The sequence below is a fragment of the Anser brachyrhynchus genome (genome assembly GCF_964034855.1).
Source record: "Anser brachyrhynchus genome assembly, chromosome: 3".
NCBI lineage: Eukaryota > Metazoa > Chordata > Aves > Anseriformes > Anatidae > Anser > Anser brachyrhynchus.
Window position 1 is genome coordinate 107733028 of NC_137696.1, and position 15322 is coordinate 107748349.

Consider the following 15322-nt stretch of genomic DNA (forward strand, 5'->3'; position numbering starts at 1 on the left):
TTGTAAAGGAAGCATACTGTTATTACAGCTTTGAAATAATTATTTCAGTTTATTTTCTTACCAAGATAAACTGGTTTATATGAAAACCTGAAAATTGTGTTATTATATGTATGAAAGTTTTGTGTGTGTGGATAAAAAGCAGTAAACATGGGTGTCCTGGTTTCAGCTGGGATAGAGTTAATTTTCTTCCTAGTAGCTGTTATGGTGCTGTGTTTTGGATTTAGGATGAGAATAACACTGACTAAGTTAAGGACTTTTCAGCTTCTCACACCTCATACTACCAGAGGGGAGGCTGGGGGTGCATAAGGAGCTGGGAGGGGACAGAAATAGGGCAGCTAACCCAAACTGGTCAAAGGGATGTTGCATAACATATAGCATCATGCTGAACCATAAGTATGAAGTGGATGGCTGGGATGAGGTGTAGGGGCTGCTACTCAGGAACGGGCTGGGCATTTATCAGAGGTTTGTGAGGAACTGCATTGTGCATCACTTGCTTTCTATATTCTTTTTATTATTATCGTTGTTGTTGTTATAATTATTATTCCTTTTCTATTATATTAAACTGTCTTTATCTCAACTCATGATCTTTTAACTTTTCCTTTTTTTTGATTCTCTACCCCATCCCATTGAGGGTGGAGTCCAGTAGGGCGACTGAAAGGCTGTGTAGTGCTTAGCTGCCTGCTGGGTAAAACCACAACGCGCATGAAAATCATTCCTTTCTTATTTATGCTATTTGTATGATGAGTATACACTGAGGTTCTGTGGCCTGTATTATTTTGTAAAGAAACAGCACGTAATCAGACGTTGTTCCTTCTGGCTATATAGTAAGGGTACTTGTGTGTGTGTTTAGTGAAAAGAAATTAAGATTATAATAGATACCATTTATTTATTTTATCATTCACTCACAATTGTAGTAGCTATAAATCAGCATTCTTCCAGGCTCAGAACACATTTACGGTTAATACAGTTCCATTGCCATGCTGTTACACTGTGCCTGGATGGATTTGTATTTCCTCACTCAGATTTGGTATCACACCATCTTCCTAGTTCCCTATTTGCAAAGTTATATTTCATTACATCTTGACATTTTAATGTTAGTTTCCAAAGTCTTACAATGACATCAGTTTCATTGTTTTGCTTTTCATTCTTTTCTCTGTGTGTTTTCCTGTTAGTAATACTGTCTTTTTTCATTTTCTGATATAAAGTCTCATATATTCATGACGGTTAAATTGAATACAATTTCCTTGCAAAATGTCAGTGATATTCTAGAGGTAGTGATGATCAGTTTATTTTGAAACAAAGGTCAATACTTGTTGAGGACTGGCTCGCTGCGCGTAATCACATTGATATCATGCAGCTGCAAGATAAGGAAATGGCGGATTACCGCACCCAGCTGGTCTAGAGAAACAAGAGCAAAGACACGTACGCAAGGCTTGTCTGGGAACTCTTGTGAGAAATCCCAGGCAATTAGAAACAATGATAGTAGAGGGCATACTGCCCTGGGAGTTATAGTTAGATTAGAAAGGGGAACTAGCGGATAGAAGAATGCGGAACTAACAGATAGGGCAGTAGATGACGCTTACCAATAAGGAGCTTGGCTTTTGCAATATGTATGAGCTAATTATTCTGTACACGATAAAAGACAATTGAGCTATCCATTAAAGCTGAAGCATACTTAACACTCATATTGAGCGTTTGTGTCTTCCCTCCGTCGACAACAGATGGCGCCCGAACAGGCCTTGCTGGACGAGAACCCTGAACGAGTAAGCCGGTATTAGGCGACGGAGTACAAGGGGAAAGCCGGTTCTGACTACGTAACCTGGAATCCGCGGAACATAAGATTGGGGCGAGCAGAAGGCGACTCGGGAAGAGCGCCCGGGACGAACCCATAGCGGGTCCCGCCGGAACGCCGCGAATGGAAGCTTTCTACGGGGGCAACGGCACCGTGAGTAAGCATGGAGAAACAAGCGGCAATTAATTTACTTAAGTGCTTTTTAGAAAAGCGTAAGACACGCTTTGCACGGGGGCAACGGCACCGTGAGTAAGCATGGAGAAACAGGCGGCAATTGATTTACTTAAGTGCTTTTTAGAAAAGCGTAAGACGCCAGATATAGATTGTCATAAAGAATTACAGGGGTTAGTGGCCTATGGGGTGGCGAAGGGCTGCTTTGTTAACCCTGACACATTGTTTGAGGAGGATGAGTGGCGTAAGTTTGGTGATATATTGTTTGAGGAAATGATTAATGAGAATAAGACGGCTAAGAAGCTGGCAAAACCATGGCGGGCTGTTACGAACGCTTTAACGATATATCGGGTAGAGCAGAAAGTGGCAGCCGCTGCGACACAACGGCTGCGCAAAACGATGAGGGCAGATGAAGAGACCAATCCGTACCCCCTCCCTCCATCAGTCCGGCAATTCACTATGAAAGCCCCCGGGGGAGGGGAGGAGGGAGCACAACCCAGTGCGCCTCCTCTACCCCCGGCCCCCGGGGGAGGGGAGGAGGGAGCACAACCCAGTGCGCCTCCTCTACCCCCGGAAACTCCCGAGGAAGAGGCGACAGGGGAAGGGAGAAATAAGAATCCATTCTTAGAAGATATGAGGATCGAGTCAGGAGGGTCGGAGAGGGCAGGACTTTGGGCGAAGATTGCAGGGGAGGCGTTGCGTGAAGGCGATGTCGGGGCGGCGACAGAGCTTGTAGGCGCCTTCCCCGTAGTGTACTCTCCGCCCAACGCCCAGGGCCAGACAACTGTTACTATGACGAATCTGGATTGGAAAATTCTGACCCAATTGCGTGCCACGGTAAATGAGTCAGGAATACGTGGGGAGCCAACGAAACAGATGTTAGACTATCTGTGGTCCACTAATATACTGCTCCCCGGTGACATTCGTAATATCATGAAGCTAATACTGACGCAGCATCAGATTCTGCTGTTTAATGCTCACTGGCATTCAGCTTGTCAGGAGGCAGTTGCAGTGCAGCGTCAGCCCGGAGATCCGCTACACGGGGTCACGCTGGAAGAGCTCTTGGGGGTCGGTGCATACAATCGTTTGGAGGCCCAGGCCCTAATGGGGCCGGATAAGGCAAAAGCGACCATGACGCTAGCTAGGAGAGCACTGGACCAAATTAGGGAGCCTGGAGGAATGCCCTCCTATATGTCCATCAAGCAAGGGCGAGACGAAGCGTTTGGAACATTTATTGATAGGGTTGCCGCAGCTATACAGGTAGCTGGGTTACCCGAATATCTCAAAGGCCCTATTCTTAAACAATGCGCCCTTCAAAATTGTAATCAAACCTCTCGAAATGTTCTAAATACGCTGCCCAGTACCTGGACTATAGAAGAGGCTCTTGATCGATTGTCGCGGATACCGATAGGCTCGCAAGCGCTATTGGTTGACGCTATTCGAAAGGTAGGGGAAAGTATTACTCAGGGACTGCAGGCTAGTCAGTCGCAGGTATTCGCCGCCCTTGCCCCCCTGCAAAGTGGAAAAGGACCTCACTCGTCGAGAAGACCTGCACTACGCTGCTATCGGTGTGGCATCGCGGGTCATATGAAGAGGCAATGTGGGACGGCTAATGTGTGGTGTCCCTCTTGCCGATCTAATACGCATAATGAAACCGCTTGCCGGCGGAAGACCCAGGGAAACGGGAAGACCAGCGGGAACCGCCGCCCCGCAATGACACAAAAAGCGGCTTTCCCCTCAACAGCGGCGGCAGCTGCGGAGACTCCAACCGAGACGAATCCTTTCACCTCCAACCAGCCACCAGAGGGAGCCTGGGGATTGGACTTGGCAACCGCAGTAAATGTGACTTTGATGGACAATAAGCCTGTTGGGGTGAAAACAGGCGTTATGGGACCTGTAAAAATTAATAATGAGCCTGTTGGAGCACTTCTGATTGGAAGGTCATCGGCGACATTAAATGGGGCTTTAGTGTTAACAGGACTTATTGATAAGGACTTTACTGGGGAGATACAAATTATGGTATCAGCCATGTTCCCTCCGCTACATATACCGAAGGGAACTCGATTGGCTCAATTCTGCCTGTCTCTTGCCAAAGCGACTGATCCCTTCCGCACCTGTTTGTTCGGGGTCCCAATAGGGAACAAGGAGGAGCTGAAACAACTGTTAGCACCATATTCCGCAAGTACTGATTTGTTCGATCTTTCGTCCAACCTCTCCGACGCCGTTGTGGCGGCGCTAGTGGCTCTGAACACGAGCTTGCCATGGGATCCCCAGGAACTGGATTTGTTGGGATCAGTGGCGGTAGGGAACACCAGTAATAACTGGACACAGACGTGCTTTATGTGGAATAAAGGAAAACAAAGTATGACTCAATGGACTAATGTGACCTCTCACACAAGGGGGTTCGAAGCTAATAGCAGCTATTGCGGGTACAACGACACCACCAACACCACCATGGGGGCATACGGGAACGAGTCAAGCACATGGCCAAGGCAAACTGCTAAGGCCTTACCACCTGGTATATTCCTGATCTGTGGAGATCGAGCCTGGCAGGGGATTCCAGCAAATGCACACGGTGGGCCGTGCTATTTGGGACGCCTGACCCTGTTTGCCCCTGATCTACATAGTCAAGAGCTGCGAAACATTACTCGACAATGGAAACGCCGGACGAGACGCAGTCTAAAAACCTTGGGGAGTGACTGTGATGATCAGGTCGAGCTCCGGGGTCCAGCCGAAAGATTCTTTTCGGCGGCACTTGTACCTGGAGTGGCGGTGGCTCATGCTATGGCTAGTCTTGGGAAACTTGCTTGTTGGGCTGTAAAACAAGCAAAGATACTCACAGAAATGGCTCAGGACCTGGATAGCCTGAGACATGCTGTATTACAGAACAGAGCGGCGATTGATTTTCTACTGCTGGCACAGGGCCACGGGTGTGAAGAGCTCGAAGGAATGTGCTGTTTTAATCTCTCGGACCATGGCGAGTCGATCCACGAGCAGCTGAAATGGTTGAGAGACCACACCAAGAAGATAGTGGTCCGGAATAATTGGCTTGATAGACTATTTGCAAGTTGGTTTGGGAACATGGGAGGTTGGATATTGGGTCTGATAAAAGAAGGGCTACGCTTACTGCTAATAATTGTCCTAATTATAGTAGCGGCGCGAGTAGTATTTAGTTGCCTAATAAAAAGGCTCGAGCAGTTAACTAGTAAGGTTTTTCTAGCAACAGTAATAGCATGTGTAAGGTGTAATTGCTCGAAAGAAGAAAAAAAAAAAAAAAAAAAAAAAAAAAAAAAAAAAAACAGAGGGGAGAGAAACTAGCTTGCACATTTTAGGTCTGTGAAATTTTGTGAGAATTTTTCCTGCACTGGACAGTTGAGAAAAAAAAAAAAGGGAAAGGAAAAACGTGCTCCTTATTGCAATGCATCTCTTTGCTGTCATTATACAAACTATAATAGCATCCTTCCTTGCGCCAGGAGCCGCTCTGCTCGGCTGTGGGATCGACTGTGGAACGGACGCCCCTAGGTGCACCCCGAGCATTTTTTCCTCGGAGGGGTCTCCACTCTCAGCCGCTCACCACGGGAGCAGACAAGGACCTCCTGAAGCTGCACACAAATTATTTTAAGTGATATTGTCTTGTGGTATGAATGAGAAGTGCAAGAGGCCTCTCTGCATGATTGTGTGATTGTGTGATTGTGCTGTGCGAGTAAGAAGCAGTATCGCTGCGAAGCAACATTCCTAGCGCTTAGTGGCTTGTTGACTGATGTAGATTCTAGTAGGCACACTACTTTACAATCGTAGTTCTGCATGAGATTTTTGACCCTGTTGCTTATTGTACCTTGCTTATTGCAGTGTGTGCGGTGATTGATAGAAAAATCTATAGAAAGCTTTTGGTTCAAAATAAAAACGGGGGAATTGTTGAGGACTGGCTCGCTGCGCGTAATCACATTGATATCATGCAGCTGCAAGATAAGGAAATGGCGGATTACCGCACCCAGCTGGTCTAGAGAAACAAGAGCAAAGACACGTACGCAAGGCTTGTCTGGGAACTCTTGTGAGAAATCCCAGGCAATTAGAAACAATGATAGTAGAGGGCATACTGCCCTGGGAGTTATAGTTAGATTAGAAAGGGGAACTAGCGGATAGAAGAATGCGGAACTAACAGATAGGGCAGTAGATGACGCTTACCAATAAGGAGCTTGGCTTTTGCAATATGTATGAGCTAATTATTCTGTACACGATAAAAGACAATTGAGCTATCCATTAAAGCTGAAGCATACTTAACACTCATATTGAGCGTTTGTGTCTTCCCTCCGTCGACAACAAATACTTATGATTTTTTTAGTTGTTCCATGATAGAACATATGTGTGTATTTGAAGCAATTAAATATATTGCATTTCCCTTGAATGACACTAGATGGCCTTCCAAATATTTTTTTTTGTCACTGTTCTTTACCATTATATACGGAGTAGTGTGGTGTACATAGACATCAGACCCAGTATTTTACCTGTATTCTGCTCTGTACTAGTTATGACCCTTGTAAACCAATTTTGAGTATATCATAGATCTAAACTGTATCATCATTTTGGTTGTCTTTTTTTTGGTAGACATCTGTGTAAATGGTAGGATTTCTTTTAATCTTAAAACAGGGCAAGTGAACGAACGTTAGTGATTAATGTCTGTTGTGGCTAGAACTGGATGATTTTCTAGAAAATTAATTTGACAAAAAAGCTTTCAGTCTTGAATTTGTGAGTGATATTGACCAAAAATGTAAATAGAAAGATTTTATCAGCATTTTTTTCTGAGCATGAATTACTTCTTGTCAAAGTAACATTTGGAAACTAAAGACGTGAAAATCTATCTTCTACTTCCAGCTATAATTGTTGTTACTGTTCCTTGTTTCAGTGATGAAAAGACCCTGTTCTTCCAATTTGCTCAATCCAAAGTGAAGCCCTTCCTCCCCCTTCTAATTTGATGAGTTCAATTTCACTATTAAAACCAATATGTGAATAAACATCCCACTGAAATTACATGATCAGTAAGATGAAAATACGATTAAAATGGAACAGGTAGGGTTCATATAACCTGAAGGATTAAATTTGCCAACAAAGTAATTATTTTTTCAGTGCAACAGGTAGTGTGGTTTACTTTGTAAATTTGAATCCCTGTGTCTCCAAATTCCCAAATGTGGTTTACAGTTTATCTAGATGCTCATTTCTCATTGCAATTATCTTGTCAACATGCTTGCAGGACATCTTATGCCCATATTTCCTTGTGTGCAAATCCTTTAGCATTTTTTCACAAGGAGAGCCACTGCTGTTCAGGGCAGTATGCTTTTTATTGAGGGTGTGAAGCAACTGCCTTTGAAGGAAGTGGAAAGATTCCCATGGACTTGAGTGGAAAATGGATCAAAACAACTATGAGGAACTAATCAACACTGGACATATGCACGTTTATCATATTACAGTTTGTTCATGTCTAAGTAAATGGAGTACCACCAAACTTGCAAATTAATCTTTTCCCAAACGTTTTCCCACTTCTCATATATTGTCTGTATATATTGATAGTATGTATAAGTAAATCAGTGGTGACATTAGACATGTGCAGTCAGTGTATGAAGCTCCACACTTAATTTGGTTTCATGCTGGTTGACTTTTCATGTGAACTAACATGTCTGATGGCCCTATGGGTAACAATTTGTGCCACTTTACTATGTCTGGATTCTATGTGAAATAGTTTTAACATTCAGCTTATACAAGAAAATGGCAAGATGACTATAGGGGATTGAATCACAGTCTAAGATGATGTGGAGATGATGCACGCATGAATAGAAGATGATGCAATATTTTACCAGCCTTCTGATTTCTGAAAGCTTCCAGTGACAGCTATCAAGTTCAAAGTGGAAATCTGGTGAAATTTTGATCGACTGTGACACCTGAAGAGACATGATCATGTCAGGAACTAGCTGGATTGCTTTTATTATCACTTCATATCTCTGGATCTTGCACTTTTTTCTCTCTCTGCTTTTGTATACTTGTTTTTAAGTGTGAGGTCTAGTGAAATGCTGTTAATGTGGAAAGATGTTATTTAAAACAATGTATTTTGAAGGCAGACCTCTAATGTCTTGTTTAATTTTGAAGAGGCTAGATTGCACTTGTTGAGGTAAGCATAAGGCTGTAGGAAGTTTAGCTTTTGGCTCATTTGGCTAAAACATTGCCTCAAATTTGAAGTCTTCTGTAATGTTCTTTTTCCCTCCCTCTTACCCTTTTTTAGGTAGTATATATATATATTTATATGAACGATATCCATATCAGAGAAATAAACAAGTCCAGGGGACAAATTTGAGAACTGGCACATGATTGATCATACCATTTATCTATTAGCACACACTTGACATGGTGCGGGTGCAGGGTAGGCCACCATCTCTACCCTCTGAGGAGGGAAAGGAGAGCTCAAGGCATAATGTGCACTTTGCTGAAGAGCCAGGAAATGGAACCTGGCCCATTTTATTTAGTAGCAGACTACTTCAGGGATTTGGAAAAGATCCAGATCTTCTATTTTATTAACATGTAGCTTGAATTCTTATGTGAAACTTTCAAAAACTGTAACTTAAGTTGGTTGTTTCTGTCAACATACTTTCAAGGGCAAGCATATGACAAATAAGTAAAAAAGCTATCTAAAGAGATCTGGTTATTGTCTCATGCTCTTGAAGAAAAGTTGCAGATGAATGGCTATAGATAGTCTAAAGCAAGATGGTTCTGGAAATAGCTCATAACAGAGCAGCTCATAACAGAGCAGTAAAATATTACAAAGAGTATGTCAATATGTTATATTTACACTTCAAAATTCTTTTTTCTTTTTAATTAAAAAGTATAACAAGAGTCTATCTTTAATTTCTAAATGCTTTCTGATTTTACAAATGTATGTAATTAAAGTGGCAGCTAGCTCCCAAGAATGACTCTTGATCAGAGCTCAAGTCTCATCAAATTAATTTCTAACCCCTTCACCCTCTCTAACCTTAACTGATAGATAATTTTTGGCAGTACTGTCTGTCAGTAATTACTTTTAAACTTTTCTAAACCATATGTTGGTTTCAGAAATAAAGGGTTAAGGTCTTCTTGGTTGTACTATCTTTTTCAGAACCAGCTCCTGGTCAAAATATGGGGATTCTTGAAATTATGCCTTTTTAAGGGAAAAGACAGAGCTGGTTTAGAAGCAACCCACCCTATGGAACATGGCAGGTTGTAAATAGAGATTGAACAAAATATCCAACATGATAAGTGATGCTCAGAATAACACCCAGATAAATATGAATCGTAGGTTTCAGTTCTTGTATTGAACAGAACAAGGATTGTATGGAGATTGTATTGAGACAAAATTACTTCACATCTACATCTGTGTGGCTTTTTGACCCTTTTTTGAATCACTGTCACTACTGTCTGTCTGTTATGATTTGTTTTATCCTTAAATTGTAGGTGTTTTGGAACAGCATTTTGTTCTGTGTTTTGATAGTGACTGGTATAAATGGCTTGTGGTCCGTGACTAGGAACCAAATTAAACAACACTTAAAATAATATTAATACATCATCTAGGCCATGGAGCTGATCAAATCTGTTGCTTGTCTTACTCAAAGAATCAGCAGTAAATTTCTGTACTGTGTATTCATAGGTATCCATGCCACATTTCTAATTGTAACAGCTATGAACTGTAATATATATATATATATTTAATTCATTATTTCTTAGCTGTATAATCAGAATATTCAATAACATTAACCTAAAATGTTGTCTGCAGAATGCTATAGTAGAGCAGTCTTCCTCAAGTGGCAGCCTAGTCAGATCTGGTCCTATGTGGAATAGGGATACAACTCTGAGGTGTACCCACTTCCAGTATTCTTAAACTATGTCTACCCTACTGCAGCAGTGACATCTTGGAACAGTTGGGGCTATCCTTATCATCCTATAGTTCTCACTCTCTTACCCTGCATGTATCCACACACATGCAAATAGCCAAACCAATCTTGCTTCTCAAGCCTCAGAGAATCTCAATGCCACTAGTCCTTGCGCTTGCTGTATTTTTTTTAGACCTGCCTTGGTGGAAATTGTTGGGATTGGGAGCACTACCAGCAAAGAATGCTGGAGGAGATGTGTGGTCTCATCCTTGAACAAACCATCTTTTTCTGTTCAAACCTGTCAGAAGTACAGGTGGAAAACTTTAGAAATGAAATCTTATTCAAAAGATGAAAAGCAGATCTTGGGTGAAGTGCTCTTCTTATGCCGTGAAGTAACTTCAAAGAGCAACATTCTTAACTTGTCTTTTTCCTTTTTTTCCCTACCCTCCACCTTTCCAGGGAACATCTTTCCACAGAGTGAATGAACTTATTGGAGAAAGTTCTACCTCATTCTTTTCCTTCTGCCCCTAGATTGGACCTGGAAGTCCTGCTCAGGGTCCCTGGTCCTGGCCCTGACTCTGAATTTTTATTTTGTTCAGCTTTCCAAGAATGTCATTTGAACCTAGTGCTAGAGCTTGAAGACATCAGCACAGTGTTTAGAAAGCACATCCATAGAGAGACAATTGATATTTCCCTTAGCTTTGGAAATTCTGCAGAATGAACCATGTCCCTGCACCCAGAAGCTGGTCTCAAAGGAGCAGGATAGAAAAGAGTGAGTGCTGCCTGTCAGTACATTGTCAGTAGGACAAAGGAATGCTGACTGCCATAAGACATGCATAAGTGGGATGTTCTTTGGATTATGGACCATAATCAAAGCCAGAACAGCCCCCTTCCAATGGCTGATAATGCAATCTCAGTAATGGTTTCTCAATGGTTTCTCAGTTTTCATACTGACTTTTATCACACTAAACACTGAACAAAAACAATTGAATGAGCTGTTGTTCATTGTAAACTTGAGAGGTAGTTATAGTTGAATTTGTGAATAATTACTGTGAGAAAACTTTCATATAACTAACTTATGAATTTTGAATCAGACCATTATAAATTTGTTCACTTAAAAATTCATTGACACCTATCACCTAGTAACTCCATTCTTTACAGCTACTTGAAATAGCACACATCACAGCAAAAATAGGAGAAAATTCAAACTCCTCTTAGTTTCTTCTAAGGGCATCTCTTTCAGGGCAGGTTTTGCTATGTTCACTCTATTTGAGCTAAAGCACGTGGCCCAGTCACAACTGAGGTATGTCAGTGTGCTATTCTGGATGCAGATCCCATCTGTTTTTGCCCATGTTTCACACTACCAGCAGACAGTCTGGGTTTATGTGGTGTCACGGCTGAGGAAATAAGCCTGAGAAAACAGCTGGAGCTCAGGCCTGGACCAGAGCAGTTATGCAGCTCAGGGCATGGATGGTGAGAGCACGTATCCACACAGTGTATACACAAAGTGAGATCAAGTTTGCCTGCAAAGCATGCCTAGCTTTGCTCTCACAGCTTCTTCTGTCTCTTGTTCCACTAGACCTAGGTATCTTGTGCACTTGCAAGTCCTTTTCTTGTGGGAGACCATGACAGTGGTTGATTAAAGTGATTCCAAGATAACATCTTCAAAACAAAGCATTACTTATTCATCCAAGAAGTTCTATAACAGGGAACAAAGGGATAAAATGAAACCAGACCAATTCACATGGGGCTTACCTTTATAAAAGTCTCTTTTTCTTTTTCTTCCCTTTATTTTATTTATTTATTTATTTATACCTTGCTGCAAGATTTTGTTAATTTGAGTCGGCACAGTGAGCTCCATCCTTGGTTAGGGAAGACAGCCTCCTTGTTGTGATTTACACCTCTCTGTCAAAGACTCATCTCCAGTTAGTGCTGAAGCTGTATGTAAACTGCTTTCTTCTTGAGACCTGTGTTATAAATTTTGTTTATATGTTTATTTGTTATTTCCTTGATATATCCCTTTTTTTTACTGTACTCAGGAATGGTCAGCTTTGTTGGCCAGTGAAGTGGCAGCATCTACTTAGCTTGCATTATTAACAAGCTCTTTTCTTTAAACAGCAGTGGTTAAGTAATCTATAGTCTGAAAAGCTGAAGAGCAGCTGAAGGGGACAGATGCTGGCAGTGTAACACTTTGATAAATATACATATATTGCACAGATCTAGAAAACATAGTAAGCTTCAAGTTTCACAGTGGTGTTGAATGCTCCTGTCCACTCAGTCAGCCACATCAGAACTTATCCCTGTCTTGTGCAATGGGCATGAAAGGAATCTGATGGTCAGTTCTCTCTCCCTTTCTGTCTTTGTCTTTTGGTAGAGATTTTTTATAGCACGGGAGTCTTGGCATGTGCTACTGTTTACCTGCTCTCCTCAACAGTCTTGAGTGGCCCATTCTTTCTACCAGTCTCATATTATCTTTGTGCTTTTATGTAGAGGGATACATCAACCACTGGAAGCATTATTTTGGATACTCATGATGAATGCTGGCATTTGCTGTAATGGTGCATCTGGCCATATCATCCAGTGGTACACTATGTTTAAAAAATGGTCTGAAGCAATGGAAGTACGTGTTCTCCTGTTACCTTGTACCTATATTCAAATCTATGACTGTTGGCTGTCTGGTTACTTTTCTGTATATATGTCCAGCACATCCTTAGGAATATATGCTTAGATTAGCAACCAGAGATTTGGCATGAGGAAGGACAGCAGCAAGCTGGTGAATGGAGCTGCATATATCAACCATAAAAATACCATAAACAAAACTTTTGCTTTTTGAAATGAGTCTTCTTCCCTCTTGTCCATCTACTACTGCTGTAAGCATAGAGCTACACGTAAGCTAGAGGACAGCACGGCAGCGATTGTTCTCTGCTCCTAAGATTGTGGTTAGGATTACATATGTGTGTTTAACATCTTTTCCTCATCACAACAGAGCAAATCCATCTAATCTGCTTCTTGGTAATGGTCCCATGGTGAGTCCTTTTTCACTGTTATTCTTCAAGCTAACATTGAATGGCTGGCATGGCATGGGACAAATCTGTGCTAGGAAGCCTGCTAACAATTAAACAGTGTGGTTGGTTGCACAATAATGCTCAAGTCCATGACTTTGCAAAGTATACTGTAGGTGCTCTGTTTACTCTACTATGGATGATCTAGAGGCCCTAAACCTGGAGCAATCTTGAGTTAGGGAGATGGAGCTGCTGGTTAAGCCCTGCCATGAAGGGCCCCTGCTCTAGCATTTGTTACCCCCACTGCTGGGCATCACCCCGACAGCAAACACAGGAAGGGGCTCCTGAAAGAGATGGGTGGCTGCCATAGCAATGTAGTTTGCAGGGGAGATTGCTGTGTTCTGCTGGCTGTGTGATCAAATGGGGTTTTATCAATTTTGAGCAGAGTCTTAACAACAGTGTGTTTCCTTCTCCATCTCAAACACTAAACTCTGCCACTGGAAGGTCTCCGTATTTTAAATAAAAACTGTTGTGCTTGATTGAATAAACAATTGACAAACAATTAAGATATAGCCACTGAAACACTGCTGCTTTAATAGAGATAGAGAGGATAATTTTGTACATGTTTGAAGTGATTAAATCTAATTAGAAGTTTAACATATTTAAAATCAGAATATATTTAAAAAGTAACTAACTTGAGATTCAGTGTATTTTTTAAATAACTAAAAGAACAACTACATACGGAAGAAAATAGACAGATGGAACCAAAACTATAACATTGAAATGATCACTAAATCTGTTACTGCTCTCAGTACATTTCTTTGAGTGTTCAAGACGTTTATTCAGGTATTGAGCACACCAGGTATTTAACATCCCCTTAGAATAAGTAAAATGCAATTAATAGTTTAATAATCTTTTATTACTCTTCCATTTCAAATACATGCAGGTCTCTTAAATATCTTGGATCTTGCATCCTTATCAGTATTTCTTGCAGTAGTACACAAAATTTACATGTATTTATCATATTTATATTACAATGTAGCCATTTCTTGTAGTTTGTTTTCTGAGTCCTCAATTACTTGTAGGTATTTGTTTTGCTTTTTGCTTTAGAGTACAGCTATTTCTGTGCTGTTACTCAAAATTTCCTTGATGTTTTAAAGATATTTATATTGAAGACTATTTGTCTATTAGCAGGAAAAGAATTAGAAGCAATTAAGCAAAGCCTTTAGTTGTCTGCAGTGGAATGATGGTAGTCTTTTACCACTAAGGAAAAGACAGTGTGATAGACTGACATGGGAAAGTCTGGGTCAGACTCACTGTGGGTCCAAAGCAGGTTGTCTGCCTCCAAACTACCTATTGAAAATGGTCCCTGGTTGGAAATAGTAACTGGCCTGTGCTGTTAAACTGTACCCAAGAATTGTTTGGGTGATCTCATGTCAGCATGGGCCAAAAGTCTTGGGATAAAGTGTCTGGGACTTTCCAGTTTTCTCTGGTACTGTTTAATTTGTCAGTGTAGGTATAACCTGAAGTTACCATTTCTTTCCCCGTTGGCCTGCAATCATCAATATCAGGGTGTCAGTAATTTTATCATGATAACAAATGGTTAAGATTATGACAGATATTCATTTGTCTCCTTATAAAACCGAAAGAGTATGGCTTCTCATGTGCACACGGGCAGTCACATGGGCTGAAATGCATCTGTAGATAGGGTTCTTTTTCTATCACGTATCTGTATGCTGGTGTGCCTCTTTCAGGTTGACAACATAGTGCCCTAAAATGTCATTCTTCTTGATAGACATTGATGATACACACTGTGATTTTAAAGCCTTTTAAAAAACTGTCTGTTTTTTGGTACACAAAGGACTGTCTTTCATAAAGATCTGAGTTTTCATTTTCTTCATGCTCTCTGATGCTTTATTTCAAGCACATTTAATTTTTCATAATGCCATTTCTGAAATACCTGTACTTTTCTGTATTCTTTTGTTTCTGAAACACTCAGCTAAGATTGCATTTGTTTGTTTTGTTTTCTTCCATCAGTGCTGGCAATGTCTGATCTTTCAGCTTTTTGTATATTTAATAAGTATGTTATTGTATATTTAATTAAATAGAATTTCTGCTTTGGCATAAGTTTTCAGGAGTTTACCTAGAAATATTTTTGGGGAAATGCCCCTATTCTAGTTACACTGAAATTCCTTCTACTCTGTCTCTTCTGAACAATTTTCTTCTGAACAACTTTCTTCTGAACAATCCACAGCACTTATTTATATATTTTAGGTAGGTATGTCTAGTGGAGAGTCCATCACTCCAGCTCTTCTTGCTGTCTCTCCAAATGTGTGATAGAACTCACTCACTCATTTGGCACTAGAAGTATGCTAACATGATTAGAGTCTCCAAAGCTGTATAATCATGTTAGCATGCTACTAGTGCCAGGGCTGCTGTGCTCTGCCATACCAAGAGGCTTCTGATTT